General features: G+C 35.8%; 1 protein-coding gene across 42 annotated transcripts in view; it reads right to left on the bottom strand.

The window, feature by feature from the left end:
• The window catches only part of SOX6 (SRY-box transcription factor 6), a 701,188-nt gene that overhangs the window by 370,038 nt on the left and 313,754 nt on the right, over nucleotides 1–17,396 (bottom strand). For 7 of the 42 annotated variants that reach the window (XM_071218196.1, XM_071218201.1, XM_071218198.1 and 4 more), the window contains one exon: nucleotides 7,496–7,610. The exons of the other annotated variants lie outside the window; for them this stretch is intronic. The gene's annotated coding sequence lies outside the window, so the exon portion shown is untranslated. The remainder of the gene's footprint in view (nucleotides 1–7,495; nucleotides 7,611–17,396) is intronic. 42 annotated transcript variants of the gene reach the window in all.

Raw genomic sequence — 17,396 nt, 5'->3', positions numbered from 1 at the left:
AGCTCCTGGCTCTTTTTGGAGACTCATAGCCATATAAACTCATTTGTCCTTTCCATTTCCCCCTTGATTCAGGTCAAAAAGCATTTTTAACTTCTGGTATTATATGTAGACTGAGATATTCTGCTGGTCCGAGTTGACCCTTCTATTCAAGGTCATTTTCTATTTATATCTTTAGCTGGTACTTGATAGTAATCCCTCAGTGCCAGGGAGGCCATCCCCGGGAGTCATGTCCCACGCTGGGGGGAAAACAATGCATTTACATGCTGAGTTTGGCTTCGAGACTGGCCACATTTGAGCAACACAGAGGCTCTCAGGAGGTAGCTCTTAGGCACCCTGCAGCTCTAGGCCTTGTTCTTATTTCAGGTGCACAGGCTCACAAGCATAGTCATTAGTATCAAGGGCTCATTGTTGGACCTTCCTTCTTTTTTGTTCCTTACCATTGCACTTGGGGGATTGTTGCTGTTCCTTTAGGGACTGTGATAGAGCTCCCCTGGCTAGGACCTCAGCACTCCCTCAGTTGTTTTTAATTGTATCCACTGTGAGAATATCCAAACGTTTTTATGTACTCTGGATATACGCCCTGTAGAACTCCCTGCCAACCATGCATTCCCTGTCAATAACATCCCACACCAGTATTCCCTCTGCTGCCATTGTTGAACCCCTCTGTGATCCAAAACTTCCTGAAAAGTGAAGCCCAATATATTGCCAGGTTCCCTTAATAGTAAAATGGAATATAGTGATGAGTTTCAAGGTTAGATATAGAATACATATTAATTTGGAAAAATTATGGTAAAAATAAATTGGGGTATCAAAAAATTTAAAAATGCAAACACTTGTTTTTGACATTTTGCCTTCCATCACAGCAATAAGTGTTGCCCTGTATGCAAATTGGCAAGGCAATTACTTCCATCTTTTCCTCAGTGCCCACGGGAGAAGTGGCTTAATCTCAATTTCCCTTTCATAATAGCCATCAAGAGCTGTCTTCTAAGAATGAGAGATTATCAAGGATCCCTCCTCAGGCTGAGTCTACCAAATGAACTAACATAATAAATCACTGGCTCTTGGGAATATATCTTCCTTGGGATAAAGTACAAAAATTTTAATTTTGATTAAGTCTAATGCATCAATTTTTTTATTTTGATACTTGTGCTTTTGGCAATGTATTTAAGAAAGAACAGCCTAAGCCAAGACCAAATTTTTTTCTCTTATGTTTTCTTCTAAGAGTTTTGTAATTTTACTTCAAACAATTAAGTCTGAATCCATTTAGGATTCAATTTTTGTGTATGGTATGAAGTAGGCAGTCCAAAATCATGGTTTAGCATACATATATCCAACAGTCCTACACCATTTGTTACAAATACTACATCTTACCCATTGAATTCCCTTGCCACTTTTGTGGAAAATGAATTGGTTATAAATATAAGGGTTTATTTTGGGGTTCTTAATTCTACAATGTCTATAGAAATTTTTAAAGCAATCATAAAAATGGGTACAGGCAATAAAGATGGGAAAGAGGAGCCTTTAACATAGAATAACTGGTCTGACATTTACAGCTAGGTCTCAGAGTGTTAGAAGCTAGCCTGGAGCTCACAGCTGGGTCATTTTATTCACCGATTGGACATTAAAAAATCTCACAAAATACCAACATCAGTCAAGGTTACACTAAGACTGTAATAAAGTGAGACAAAACAAGCCCACTTCATAATTTTGTCTAAGCAGAGACAGAAACAAGGTCACTGTGAAATCCACAAAATACCAAGCATCCCCCATCCTGGCTACTATGAGGGACAGCTGCTTCTTTAATAGTTACAGCTTTATTCTTTCTTCACTCTGCCCTCAATCACAGATTTGTTACTACTTACTGACAGCACCCCATTTACAGCAAATCTCTCCTTCCTTACACCCTACCCAGTAATACACAAACTAACTCCAAATCCTAAAATAGGTTCTCTGTCACATCCTCTTACAGCAACACCCCATGGTTCCCTATGATGTTCACTCTTCCTCAATGCGAGTAATAAACTCAATTTCTTCAACTACAGCTGTATTCCTGGTAGTCTTTGGCTGGAGGGAATTGAAAAAGGGATACACTGCCTATAAATAAATTAAAAACAATAATCAAACCAACCAAAAATTGGTTTTGTTTTTTTAGTCTTAAATCACCAAGCACTGTGACTCTCAATCATGTCAGTGATTAATCTCTCTGCCAAGGCAGATGACCTCCATCGCTACCTGACTGCCCCTTGGTAGCATTAGCTATAGTCATAATTAAGTGTTTAAATTATATGGTATATATATTTAATGTGCTATATTAAGTTATACTTATACTATATGTATGTACTGTGTTTCTGATCCCCCACTTTAAATAAGTTTGTTAAAAGTTAACCAAAAACTACCTGCTATACTCTGCTGTTTAAGAGGCCTTCTACTCTAGTATTATTTAGTGACTGATAGAAAAGCTTTACCTAATCTAGGGTCCAATAACTTCCTGCTGACAAAGGAAATCTAACCTTTAAAATATGATGAAAACTAAATTTCTAACACTTATGCCTCCATTATCAGAGGAAAAAGTACGTTTTTCTCTAATATGGCATATTTCAAGGAAAAGCATTGGGTTAAGGAAGCTTATATAAAAGAAAATGCTGAATTTGTTATAATTATCAACAGATTGTTCCTGGCAAACATATAATAATGTTTGCTAATAATAGTAAAACAAAATATATTCTTTTTCTTTCTTTAATTAAACTGATATTTGGTGGACTATATTGTATTTACATAGGACTCTCAATGCTAGAATAATACTATGTCACTTTATACTTTATGATATTATTTAATAGCAATAAAATTATTCATAGATTAGTCAATATAGATTTGTTGCCAATATTTGCTAAAGCACCATGATTCCTAATGTCTAATAAAAAGCATTGTTTTTAAAATGTCATTTTGATTCAAAGAAAAAAAATCACAAGACCAAAAATATTTTAAATTTTAAAAATAGGACCATATTTAAAAATGGAAGGACATAAAATGAAGAGAGTAAACATAGAAAAATGTATTAAACTCTTCAAACACAAGACAAACACATAGAAAAGCCTTGCATTAGTTATTCATTATCAGCTTTACTTACAGAATCAGAATCTCAGGATTCAAAGACCCTTAAAAATCCAATTTGTTAATCCCATCTAATGTTTGAATGCCCTGTGCAAGAGAAGGTGATATAATATAGTAGTTAACAAAGCATAGGTCTCAGGGACCAGATTTTCTACTTGAATTCCAGTTTTTCTACTTACTAGCCATGTAACATCAGACTAGTTAACCTCTCTGTGCTTTAATATCCTTGTCTGTAAAATAGGAATGAAAGTTAACAGCAGAACAGAATCTATCTCATATGGTTGTCATGAGAATTAAAAGGATTAATTAAAATAAAACCCTTAGAACAGCACCTGTTACCTAGTACATGGTAGTAGTACTGGTAGTGGTAGTGGTGGTGGTAGTGGCTATTACACTCACCCTAAGAAGTGACCTTTCAACCTGTCCTTTAACACCTCCACTGATAGGGAACTCAGCACATCCCAGAGCATTCCATTCCACCTTTGGAGAGTTGTCATAAAATTGTTCTTTATAGGAATACAAAATATAATATTTGAACCTCTATTGTTCTATCCCATGGAAACATTCACAATGGCAGCCCTTTCAATACATAAACACAGCTATTATAGTACCCTCGTTCCTACTCATTTTCCAGGAAAAAATCAGTTTCCTTTATTGCTTCCTCACGAGACAGTGTTCAGCTGTCTAGATCACTCTCCCCTGAACACGCATCAATTTGTTTCTCTCTCTCTCTCTTTTAAAGAGCAGTGCCCAGAACTGAATATACTCAATTTACATTTTAAAGACAAGAAAAGGCAGAGAGAGGTTAACTAAAAACAAAAAATTAAGGCTAACAACACTGCCTTAAAAATACCATACTTTAAATATATGTCACCATGGGACATACAACCTCATAGATGAGAATACTTTTAACATTTTGGTAGTAGAAGACTAAGAAGAACTTTGAGGCAGGCAGGCCTATTCTTGAATTCTCAGGACATAAAACAACATTCTATAATGTTTCAGCCATTGACCAATTCATGTACCTATCAAATCCAGGCAGTTACTTTCAAATGGCAATTCATTAGCACTCACACTACTATATGATGCTCAACCTAAACAGAACTACCAGGCTAGGTGGGATTAACCAACACAATTTCAACCTTGAGACCAAGAAGGTTAGAAGTATCAAGAGACTTGTGATTATAGTTCAAATCTTTCATTTTAGGGAGAAGTAAATTAAAGTCAGGAGATAGAAAGTGACTTCCTTAAGGTCACATGGCAAATTAGTGGCAGAGATGAACATAGGTCTTCTACAGGGTAACATCCTTTCCTCTAAATCAGGGGTTCTTAACAAAGGGGTCTGTGAGCTTAAGCTGAAATTCAAAATAAAAATTATTCCTGTGAGTATGCAATGGTATGGGTGTGATATATTTATTAAATAATACACAGTATAGTGTGGACTTAGTAAGGGATCCGTGGTTTTTACCTGACTGGAAAAGGGCTCCATGAACAAAAGAGGTTAAGAACCCCTCCCTGATTTCGTACACCAGGGAGACTATTTCTACTAAGTCAAAAGACTGTTTTTTTACAAAGTGGTGGTTTGAAGCTATATGTACCCAAGATAAACATGTTCTTAAATTTAATCCATTCCTATGGGTGTGAACCTATTGTAAGTAGGACCTTTTGATGAGGTTATTTCAGTTAAGGCATGGCCCACCACAATCAGGCTCTGTCTTAATTCTATGAATGTGTTATTGGAGTCCTTTATAAAAGAATGAAATTTGGACAGAGAAAAAGAAAGTCACAGAAGTAAGAAGCTGAAACCAACAAAACCTAAAAGAGGAGGGAGAGACCAGCAAATGCTGCCATGTGCCTTGCCATGTGGCAGAGGAGCCAGGGATCATTGGCAGAAGTCTTTGTGAAGAAAGTATCACCTTGATGATGTCTTGATTTGGACATTTTCCCAAACTCTAACTCTACGTGAATAAATTTCCATTGTTTAAGCTGAACCATTTCATATGGCATTTGCATGACGCAGCCTAGGAAACTAAAACTGAGAATGGGTTGTTGCTATCGCAAATACCAAATGTACAGCAATGGCTTTGGAATTGGGTAATGAGTAGAGGCTAGAAGAAATGAATGGTGTTTGATAGAAAACGCCTAGATTGCCTTGAAGAGTCTGAAGAAATATAGATTCTAAAGGAATCATGGTGCTTTAGAAGAAAATGATGAACATGTTATTGGAAATTGGAGGAAATATGATTCTTGTTTTAAAGTGTCAGACAACTTGGCAAAATTGAGTTCTGATGTCAGATGGAAGACAGAAATTGAGAGTAAAGAGCTTGAAATTTTAGCTGAGGAGATTTCCAACCTAAGTGTGGAAAGTGCAACCTGGTTTCTCCTTGCAACTTATAGTAAAATATGACAGGAAAAGGCTAAGCTGAGAATTGAACTCTCCTGGGCACAAAGAAACCAGAAATTGATGGTTTGTAAAATTCTGAGCTTCTGGAAAGCAAGTCCCCTGAGAACAGTGGTCCATGTGAGGGTTTAACTGGACATGGATCCAGTCAACCATTTAAGTGCAAGTCGGGATTAGAAATGCTAGAAGGATTTGTGGAAAGTTCTTTTGCCTGGAGGTTTGGACCTCTGCTACAAGCAAAGCCAAGAAGATTTTTGCAAGGTCGTATCAAAGAATCACTGCCAGCCTGGACTAAAAAAGACAGAAAAGAGATTGGAGGAGAAATCACTTCAAAGGCAGAACCATGGAAGCTAAGGTCTGAACAGAAGACATCTTCTAGGGCCAAGAGAATGGGCCCACCCATGTGTAGAAAGGGTGAGTCTACCCTTGTGTAGTTGAAGATAGGTCTTCCACCCCATTGTTCAGGAAGAGTGCTACCACCCATGTTCTCAGAGTTTGGAGTCTGTGCCCCAGGGACTGCAAAAAGTCTGGCTGCAGCCCCAATGTTCTGAGAGGGCTGAGCTTGTGCCCAGGGATTGCAGAGTCTAGATTGTGGAGAGTCTGGTTATCACCCTAATGCTTGGAGAGGATGGAGCCCTCACCTCTGTATTTGGGGAGAACATGGCTACTGCACAAGCACGTGGAAAGGGTAGGGCTGACATACCATCAGGCATGGAGAACAAAACATCATTCCATAGATGACTTTCAGACCTTGAAATCTAATGGAGTATGCACTGCAGGGTTTTGGAATTTGGAGGACCTGTGATCTCTTTTCTCCTTCCAGTTGTTCCAAATAGGATGGAAATGTTTATCCTATGCCTGTCCATCCTTTTATATTGTAAGCAGATAACTTGTTCTCTAGGTGTCACAGGTCCAAAGACAGGGGAATCGTGTCCTAGGACAGACCACACCCATAATGGATTTTGATGAGACTTTGTACAAAGCATGCTTCTGAAATAACTTAGGGCTTTTGGGATACTGTGATAGAATGAATATATTTTGCATATGAAAAGAATGGGTCTAGAACAATTTAAGGCTTTGGTGAAGAAGAGAGTGATTAAGCAGAAGTGGGAGAAAGTATAATTGGACAAGTTCTCACGAAACAAGTTTCTTGACTGCTATGCATGGAGAATCTCCTAATACCACAGAGCTTTTCTCAAGAGGTAACTACTTACTCTGGTGTCAAGTTAGTTATCCTTATGCTATCATCCTTTGCAATTTTCTTTTCTTCCCATTTGAGAGACATCATACTTATGAAAATAACTGTATGCTTTTTTATATAATCAGTAGGCAGTTAGGATCTTCAAATGAACTGAAGGCCATGTCCAGAGTTTAAATCATATGCATATCATGGGAATCCAGGATATCAGATCACCAGGAACCCACTTTGCTTGAGGATTATCAAAATAAGGAATAATAAAGTGCACTTCGAGATAGTGAGCAAGCTTCATAAATATGAAATAAGAATCTCAAGAAGAGGAGGTAAAGTAAAAAACCTTACCCTTATTCAAGACAGAGAAATAGCCTTGAAAATAGGAGAATCAAGGTACCAGGACCCTGTTGTAAGATGCTAGCTCAGAATTGGCAGGGAAGGGAGTGTTTTTAGCATGATTCAAAGCAATCTGTTGAAGCGTCTTTTAACCCAGCTTCTGGGAAATCTGTCCATAGTTCCTCAAAACAGAAGCATGGGGGTGGAAAGGTGGACAACTCTAATCATTCAAGGGTATCAGAATAGCTTCAGTAAAAAAAGAAAATAATACATAAAACTTGTAGGAAAAAACTACATTAGTTGGGATCTACTAAGAAAAAAGGTGGTAATTAAGCCTCTAGAAAAAAAATCAATATGATCATCACTGAACACTTGGATGTCTATAAAAGAGTGATGAGGCTATGGTCACATAAAAAGAAATAGCTCAGGGTATGCTTTTCAGTATCATAACTCACCTCAAAAATTTTAAGATTAAAAACTACCAGAGCTCAATCAAGTTTTGTCAAATCCATTTGTTCCATCTTGGATGCTGCTCTATTAACAGTGAAGTCCTTCCACAGTCAAGTTTGCCTAGAGAAGAGAGACCAGAGAGCAGATTGCTCTATATGTCATAAACATTGAGTCCTCAAGGTCACTCTGTGAACTCACAACCTCCTCTCTTCACTGGGATCTTGCCCAGAATGGTTCCCAATTTTGAGGAGTTTATTGAAAGAGTCTTCAAATTTCCCTCTAATGTATCAAATACATATGATGGTCTTAACATCAAACTTTTTTTAAATCCAGAAAATTACAAATAGTATCTCTAGTTCTCTGACTTAATTCCTACAGACAGAACAAGTACAAAGAGACTGAAAAGGACACCTCAGAGGTTATGTTGCTTACAAATAATCTCTCCATCTATCTATCTGTGTTTGTATTTCCAGGAAAGTGGAAACTAAGCCAAAAAATGTCACCAAAGAAGAAAGCAACATGCCTAATTCTTCAATCAGGTGCCCGCAGTGTCTGGAAGCCGTACATTCTCCCACCTGAAGGCAACACATAGCCTTAGATTGACAGTTTAGTTACAATCATTAAGCCCTTGCTTTCTATCTAAGGAAAAACAAAAGGTGTGAATTTTTATTTTTATTTTCTCTCTAACTTTCAAATGCCCTAAAACACAGATTCATTCTAAGAGCATTATTCCTGTTGAATATAAGAGAACAGTAGGCAAAAGGAAAGCCAAACTCTAAACTTACTGTCAATTTCAGAAAGCAAAATAAACTAGTCAAATTCACATATAAAATACTTCAGTGTAAGAACAAAATGAGAGCGGTGTCTTTAGTAGAAATTTACCAGGTACAACATAAATTAATATAACTGAAGACCAAATATTAGCTCTGAATTTAAGAACAAAAATTTTCTCAACCTGTTCATGGGTTACACTAGATTAATTCTGGCTAACTCAGTGGTTAGGCACAAAACTATTAACTTACCATTGGAACTGACTAAAAACCTCCTGAATAAAAATAATGGTCACATAAATGTCCTAAATCCTCTTCCTGTTTTTTAGGTAAATGACTCCTCTATAATACCACTGTAATCTGTCTATATTTGAATAGCAGCACATATCCTCCCAGAAGTTTAACTAACTTGAGAATATTGAACTCAAGGTACTTTAATACACACTGGCATTGGAAATGAACAGGTATTAAATTATAAAGAAACAAAAGTTTATAAAATAATTTCCAATCATTTTATTAAATAAGGTTTCCCATTTTCTAGGATGCTAATGACATATAAAGAAGATAAATGAAATACATATTCATTTCTAATTTCTACCTGATTGTAAAATTTTATTAGCAAAGGTTTGTAATTTATACTTTGGATTTGAGAATGTGGTTTACACAGAGATATATTATTGAACTCAATTTGCATCTCCTAGAAAAATAATGTGTAGGGGCCAAAGGAATGCAGTAATATCAAAATAATATTTAAAAGGTTAATATTATAAAGAATAAATATGTCTTCACATTGAAAGCTATATTAACAAAAGGAATAATAGCTTGAAGTTGTTCTTTTAAAAGGTGACATTTCTCTTAAAAAGCAAGGAAAACTTTTTTATTGCTGAGGACAATCACACAGTGGGATAATTTGCATATCAAGGTAATAGAGACACATTTATTAGAGGCCTTCAAGAAAGATTAGATGTATTAGTGGACGATACAGAGTAGGGTCTTTCCTGCTTGATGCTATTGGTTTGACTCAATAATCAGAGAGGGCCTTTCAATCTTGTCTCCAAATGAACGGTGCATATAGCATTCATTATGTTAAAGACGTCTTTGTGGAAAGCAACCCTCTCTAAAAAAAAAGAAGAGAGATCTCAGCAGGTACCAATACAATCCCAGCTTCTCCCTCTCAAAGCAATATGCTGCCTATCACAGCCATGACCATCTTATACTGATCTAGGAGGACCTTCAGGTTCATATCACCTTCTAAAAACAAAACGTTCAAATTAGTCATGTGCTATATAAAATACACATTACTTTCTCCAACATGTTGCTTAGAAGCATTACAAAAATGTACAGATTTCATTATTCCAGTTATCCTATTTCATTATATTTATATACTCAGGAGCCAGGCAAGAAGGAATTCTGTACAGAGAAAATGTATATTGATCAGAGCCATCTATGGACTGAAACATACCTGTGGAATTCTATTTTAATTAGAAAATGATTGGTGTCCTGAGATCAGGACAAATTGAACATGGACCAATTTTGACAAGAGGTCTATTTAAAAAAAAAGAAAAAAGGGGGAAAAAAAGAAAAGAAACTTCTATATTCAAATGTCATTTGAATCTTTCGAAAAAAATAAAAGCTGAGTGTATTGGGTCTGCTTGATCAAACAGTTCATGCTAGATCACATCATACCAGACTTTTATTCAGTAATCAAGTCTTATTTAAAATAAATATCAAAAAGTGACTTTTCATAAGTGTCAGCATATGCTATAGAGACCAAGCTAGACTTTGGGCATGCGGGAATCTTTGCATCTAGATAGCAGACAGGAAAAGTAAAAGTACAGGAACAGCCTGGACATTACTATAAGGTGTATACTAGCAACACATGGGTAAAAAAGGAATGAAAACAAAATAGTTATGAGACATAAAAATATTACACAAAACTGAAGCATATTAGAGGGATATTGGCTGAATCCCAGAAAAGATAATCCTTATGAACATGAAGGAATGCTGCAAATTGTAAGTGAATGTCAGTGATAGAGTTCATTAAGAGATTCATGTTACAGTCAGCACTCTGCAAACCTAAGTCACTGGATCTCATACAGCCTGAAAGATTAAAATAAAAATAAACATGACATATCCCATCTCCTTGAAGATATTCTGTATACACAATTTTATTACACTGAAAAAAAGATACTAGGGTCTAATTTTTCTTGAACTGTCAAAATACAAAGAAATGCAAAAAGTGTATTGGATTTTTATATTTTGGCAAGTGCTCAATATGCAGCCCACATAATCACATGTTAATGACTGGAGTGTGTTAATCAGCAAGCATACCTGATTCCTTCTTGCCCATGGGGGGAAAAAGCCATCTATTCCACCGTATATTACTTTTCTACTTTTGATAAAGACTTTGGTAATATTCTTGGTAAAAAAAAAATTTTCCAAAAAAGTAGCTTTAGAAGGATATATTATATTAAAAAAATAACTATAAAATATCATGTATCCATAACACGAAGATATTTCCAAGTAGTATGCCAACATTCCTTTTGTTTAATTTAAACAACCCAGATTTGGGGAATATTGTTTTTAAAATTCACACGTTTATCTCAATAACAGGAATGAAAAGTGCACACAACCAGGGTATGTAAAAATATAAAGGTGATCAATGAGCCAACAACAGACAGCATTGGTTGTCTATTTCACTATCCACACCAAGTGTTTGTCCAGATTCTATGCAATAAAATGTTTTGTTGTTATTTTTGCTCAAATGGCACATAAATTCCTGCATTAAATTTGAGAGAGGTTTAAAAAGAGACAATGCCATGTGCCAATATCATTTCAGACTTACAGGAAATGGGCTTCCTAGAGAATGTGGCTGGGTGACTCAGGGGCAATGATGGCCATCTGCATCCTAACTTGTTACCACAAATGTAGGTTTGAACTTCACTTAATTGAATGAATATCCAAAATCATAAGATGAGAATAGTAAATAAATTTCTCAGCAAGCCCAAAATTTGTTTATGGGTTTTTCCAGTGTTGCATGGATCATTCAGATACTATAAAAGATGCCTTTAATTTTGGCTTAGATATTAAAGACTTTAAACTACTTAGGGGAGCAGATGTGGCTCAAGAGATTGTGAGCCTACTTCTCACATGGGAGGTCCTGAGTTCGGTTCTCTGTGCCTCCTAAAAATAAACAAAAAAACAACAAGCAAACAAAAGTAAAAGCAACTATGCAAGGTCCCGGGTTCAATCCCCGGCCCCAGTACCTCAAAAAACAAAACAAAACAAAAAACTACTTAAGACCAGGTAAACTACTAAGTTCCATTGCACTTTCTAATGTACAATACCAATAAAAGTGAGGGAATAAACTTCATTTGGGTGCTACTTACAATCTTAAATGACTAAATATTACAAAAAAACTGGCAACAATTCAAGTTTTTAAATTCTTTTAAAAGGTAAGACAATTAGAATTCTTCTGAAAGTCTGTCACAATAAAAAGCATGGGTGAGAAGGATTAAATCATCACTCAAAATTCCTGGACTATGTTATCATATATTGACAACAGCTCCAGTTCCAGAAATGTCACAAAGTCCACTCCAGAATTACTGTGACTCCAAGTGGACTACATAAAACACTCCAGAGTTGAGATCAGCAATTTTATTGAATTGAAGGCAAGAAACAGAGATGAGAATTTATTCTCAAGCTACAAATTATTGTTCCTGACAGTTGTTAAATACCTTAAGACAACTATTATTATTTTCTTTCAATTACAACATTAAGGCATTATTGGCACATTTTATTTGTAATGGAAAAATTATTTTTAAACTTTTCTAGAAGGTAAAACTCAACCTGGGAAGTTTAAGTAGGTCTCTAAAATAAGAAATTCAGATAGTCTGGGGCTGAGTGTTCATTCAATATGGTTATTTATACTTATTAGACTTGAAGTTAAAAATCCAGATGCATATAATCCCATTTGCCGCCCCAATACCCAAATACGTGTGTGTGTGTATGTGTGTGTGTAATCCCACTTCCAATCTTATTGCCATGTATTAGATCTTATAGGAGATGCTGTCAGTACCTTGCTCAAATCCCCAAGGCTTATCCCAGAAATCACCTACAAATAGTTCCCTTTTAGACAAAAAACAACAACAAAAACTTCTGTCTTTCTGCCTGAGGCCATTCTCTGCTCTGTCAAGGAACCTGTCTCCCTACCATCCCACATCCCCTTATCCTCAATCTTACATATACACCTCACCCTGGTCTCACCAAACTCATTTCTTATTCATTCTTGACTAGGTCCTGCCCATATGTACATCACTTAAAATATTATCCTGTCCCTCTAAGTGAATCTGATCTTCTTCAGAATCTCTGAGAATTCCTCATTGAATAATCTCCCATAATGGTTTACTCTTCTACGTATCAAACTTTCATCTACACTACCTCAATGATTTCTTCATTGGGTTCCCTGTTTCCAATGTTATTTCCCACATCCATTCTACACACAGCAGCCAATGTGATCTTTTAAAAACATAAATCAAACAATGTTACTTAGTTGCTTAAAATCTCCAAACAGCTTCTCCTTGAACATGAAATATTGTCCAAATACCTTATGCAGTCTACACAATCCCACTGTATCTGCCATCAGCCTTCTTCATCTCATACCACACTTTCACCCATTTCACTCCAGTGACCCTAGTTTGTTTTCTGTTCCTCGAAAACACAACCAAAAACCTTTTGGACTTACTATCATTCTTGATTTCCTAAATATTTATTAGTTGGTTTCTTCTCATCATTCAAAACTCAGCTCAAATGTCACCTCTTCAAAAAAGACCTTCCTTAGTCTGTTTAAAGTAGCCCCTCCCAGTCATTCTCTATCACATTTTCATATTTAATTTTCTTCACAGCTCTTATCACTGCCTGAAATTGCTTCAGACTTTGTCTGTCATGCTATTAGAATCTAAGTTCTATGATAACAAGGATCTTGTCTGTCCAATTCACACCATGGTTCCCGAGCCTGAAATATAGTAGGCACTATATACTCAAATTACTTTTAATGGTCAAATCCCTAAACTTATTCTCTAAAACAAAAAAGCTCAAAATTACACATACGTCTCAAATTATCCATTTGATGCAACAAGTACTATATATAATTCGCATTGTGAAACTTTATCATTTGCAGATAAGTTCACTAACAATATATAGTCAGGCTCACATGACCTTTCTATAGTTGTAATCTTTAATACATAATCATTATACACACCATCATTTACAGCTTACCAAACATTACCATAAAAATATTCCTCCTTGCATATAAACTTTCAGAAGAATTCTACAGTGCACATTTTTTCCATGAAAAATATTATATAAACTTATTCCTAATAAGACATTCCTGATGGGAACAAAAACACATTTCAGTGCATAGTCTCAATACTCCTTTGCAAAAAAAGGTGCTGGACACTGGTGCCATTATGAAAACAGTAGTGACGTATCTATAGAACAAGAACAGTAAGTTCTTATTTACACTAACTTTTCAATCTTCAAATTTATCTCACCAATTAACGCAGCATACTAATGTAAAATTGAGCATTTTTGGGACCCTAATGTAAATAATTGTAAGTAAAATCAGAGTTTAAATTTTTATCTCAAATTGGTCCTTGAATTCTTATGAACTAAAATTTTAATTCTCCTCCTTTGCCTGTGCCATAATGAATTCTTTTCCTTGTTTGAAACTGTGGTCTCACCTTTAGTTGGAGTGCCACTTCAAAATAATTAATCAGAATTTTAACATAGCTTTTTTTTCCTAATCAGGAAGTAGGGATTAGAAGGACTTCTTTGCTTTGTCTATAACCTCTTTTGCAGAAAAGCTCCTCTGTGGTCTTGATATTTCAAAGTAAAACCCTTCCTGAACCTAGGAGATAAGAAACTTCTAGTGCCTGTTTCTAACTGTCTATGAGTGAGAGATATCACAGAGAGCGAATTACAGTGAAAACTAAATAGGTGCTGACAGAATTTTTTTTGTTTTGTCTTTGTTTTTCAGATTTTCTTCAAAATTTTATTTCTCCATATCTATTTTATGGGGTTCAACTACAGTGAATAATATGATACATTGAAGAGAACTACAAGTTTCACTTTACTTTGTTACAATCCTTTGGATTTCATATTTATTTTAAAGTAGAATGAGGTAGATGTTTATTTGAAATTTTTCTTTAGTCACAGCCCTCCGTGCCAACACACATACACCAAATATATATACAAATACTATATATTGGTTTACCGTACTGCCTGGAAACCTAAAATTCTTCTATTGTTTTTCTTTCTTATAGAGAATAATTGGTTGGTGATATGATACTTGCAGGATAAGTCATTACAGGTCTGATGTTACAGTTGTTACACATTATTGAATATATTGAATCAAAAGGGAGCACAAAGGGAATTTCCAAATGCAGCTGTTATTTCCCATTTGTTAAATCCTTTTATTACACCATATAAGTACACAGCTGGGAAATACTATAGAATGGGAGTTAAAACAAAATATTTTGGCTTCCAGACATTCAGAATACAAAAAGTCTACAGTGGAAAGCAATGTTTCATATCAAAATGGAGTGAAAGTTTGAAAATATTTCTAGTCAGTATGATTTCTTTTACAGTAATAAAAAACAAACATACTTTAAACCATTTTATACCACCATAAATCCTACTTAATAAAAATTTGGTGAGCATATTATTAAATATCTATTTCTCTGACAATTTTAGATCATATAATTTTGTGAATAACTCACCAAAGCAACTTGGCACTTGCCAAGATACAAACAAATGTTTACTAAGAAAAGTTAAGTAAAGTGTTCCTGAAAAAGTTAAAAAAGTATTTATTTTTTTAGATATAAAAATTTAATTGTATTATTTCTGCCTCTACCCATAATATCCATACTTTTTATTTTTATTTGTCTATGATTACATTTGGCAGCAAAGCCAAAATATCCTCTATCCCCTCTGCCTCCACATTTATCCAAGCAATTATCCTCTCACCTGAACTTCTAAAATAGCCTCCCAATAGGTCTTCCTGCATTTTGCCACTCATCCATTCACTACACCACAGCCAGAATTATCTATTAAAATGTTCTTAAACCTTCAATGGCTTTCCATTGCACTTTGAATAAAATAGAAACTCCATGTTATCTACAAGGTCCTGTTTGATCCAGCCCCTAACTATCTCTCTAGCCATATCTGATGCTACATTCTCTCCTCATTTATTACACTCAGCAACAAAGACCATCCTTCATTTCCTTAAACTCAGTTATATTTCTCCACTTAAAAGACTTCAAAATACTGTTTCCTATGTCACTGTACATAGAGGACAACAGATATTACAGTGATGAAAGGCAAAATGTCAAAAAAATTTTAAAATATTTTTCATTATTTTTTAATATCCCAATTTTTAAATTTTAGTTTAGTTTTAGTTTTTCTAAATTATTATGTAATTTATTTCTTATGTTTACACCTATTACTTTTATTTCATTTTCCTATTAGTTGTATTTGGCAATATTCTTGGCTTCATTTTTTAATAAGTTTTGGATCACAGAAGGGTTATAACTGTGGTAGGTGAAGATCATTGGTGCAGGGTGTCAGTGATGGGGGACACATGGGAGGAAGTTCACCTGGCATACATATAAGGTATATAAATATGTTCAAATGTTCATGGGGCATTGTCACAGTGGGTGGAGATGCACACAATAAGTGAAAAAATCCTGAATTTCCATTCTGGGGAGCTCTGCCACATTCTCTAATGGAACAGCAATAATCCCCAAGTGCAGGGGAAATGATAATGAAGGATAGTCCATTGATGGGCCCTCGAAATTGACAACTATGCTTATGTGCCTTTGCTCTTGAAATTGCAACAAAGCCTAGTGCTGTAGGGTACCTAAGCATTACCTCCTCAGAGCCTCCATGTTGGTCAAATGTGGCCTTTCTGTAAGCCAAATTCAGCACATGAATGCATTACCTTCCCCTCAGTGTGGGACATGACTCTTGGGGATAAGCCTCCCTGGTACCAAGGGATTACTACCAATTACCAACTAGCAATGCAATGGGAAAAAGACCTTGAATAAAAGGGGGAAAAGGTAAAGACAAATGAGTTTATATGGCAAAGAGACTTTGAAGTGAGTCAGGAGATCATCCCAGCAGGATCTCATAGACTGCCAAAGTAGATACTACCCCAAATAGTGGGATTCCTGAGGGCTCTGAAGATACCCAAGTTCTGCAGTCTTGAAAGATAGCTCCAGAGTTTGGGGCCTTGCCAGTGGGCCCTACTTTGGAGTTTGAGTTCCCAAGTGTGACAGAGTTGGACTCAGTTGTGACTTCTCTACACATGTCTCTTCTGTCCCTTCTATTTGAACCTAGAGTTAGTGCTAGAGTTGGTAGGTATATGTCCAAGAGACTTTAATCTTTGGGTTGTCCATGTGCCAGACTGGGTGCTGAACCTCAGTGGAGTTGCAATATCTACTCTCCAGTTCCTTGGACTCACCCAGGACAACTAACAAGGACGTGAAGATGGACAACTAACATACCAAGGAACCAAGAAAGTCTATAGCTGCAAGCAAAAGAGTCCCATCCATCAGCCGTATGAAATTGAGGACCTCTCTCAGAGGTGTAGTGGTCATCACCATCCTAGAATCCTCAGGATTGGGGAATAAAATATGGACTGGAGTGGACTTACTGGTATTCTACTATAGACTTATTGTGATTCTAGCAATGGAAGAAATTGTATCATTGATGTGTAGACAGTGGCCACTGGAGGTACTGAAGGCTGTAATATAGGGGCATTTTCAGGACTTGGAATTTTCCTAAATGACATTGCAAAGGCAAATACAGACCATTATATATCCTGCCATAACCTACATAATTGAGTAGGAGAGAGTGTAAACCACAATGTAAAGTATAATCCATGCTTAGTGGTAAAGCTCCAAATATGTTCATCAATTGCAATTAATGTACCACACTAGTGAAAGAAGTTGTTAATGTAGGGAAGGATGGGAGGTGTGTGGAGTGGGGCATCTGGGAATCCCTTATATTTTTTGCATAACATTTTGTGTAATCTATATATCTTTTTTAAAAAATAAAAAGTACATTTAAAAACAAA

This window comes from Dasypus novemcinctus, chromosome 10, assembly GCF_030445035.2.
Source record: "Dasypus novemcinctus isolate mDasNov1 chromosome 10, mDasNov1.1.hap2, whole genome shotgun sequence".
Taxonomy (NCBI): domain Eukaryota; kingdom Metazoa; phylum Chordata; class Mammalia; order Cingulata; family Dasypodidae; genus Dasypus; species Dasypus novemcinctus.
This window is presented reverse-complemented; position numbering and strand designations above follow the sequence as displayed.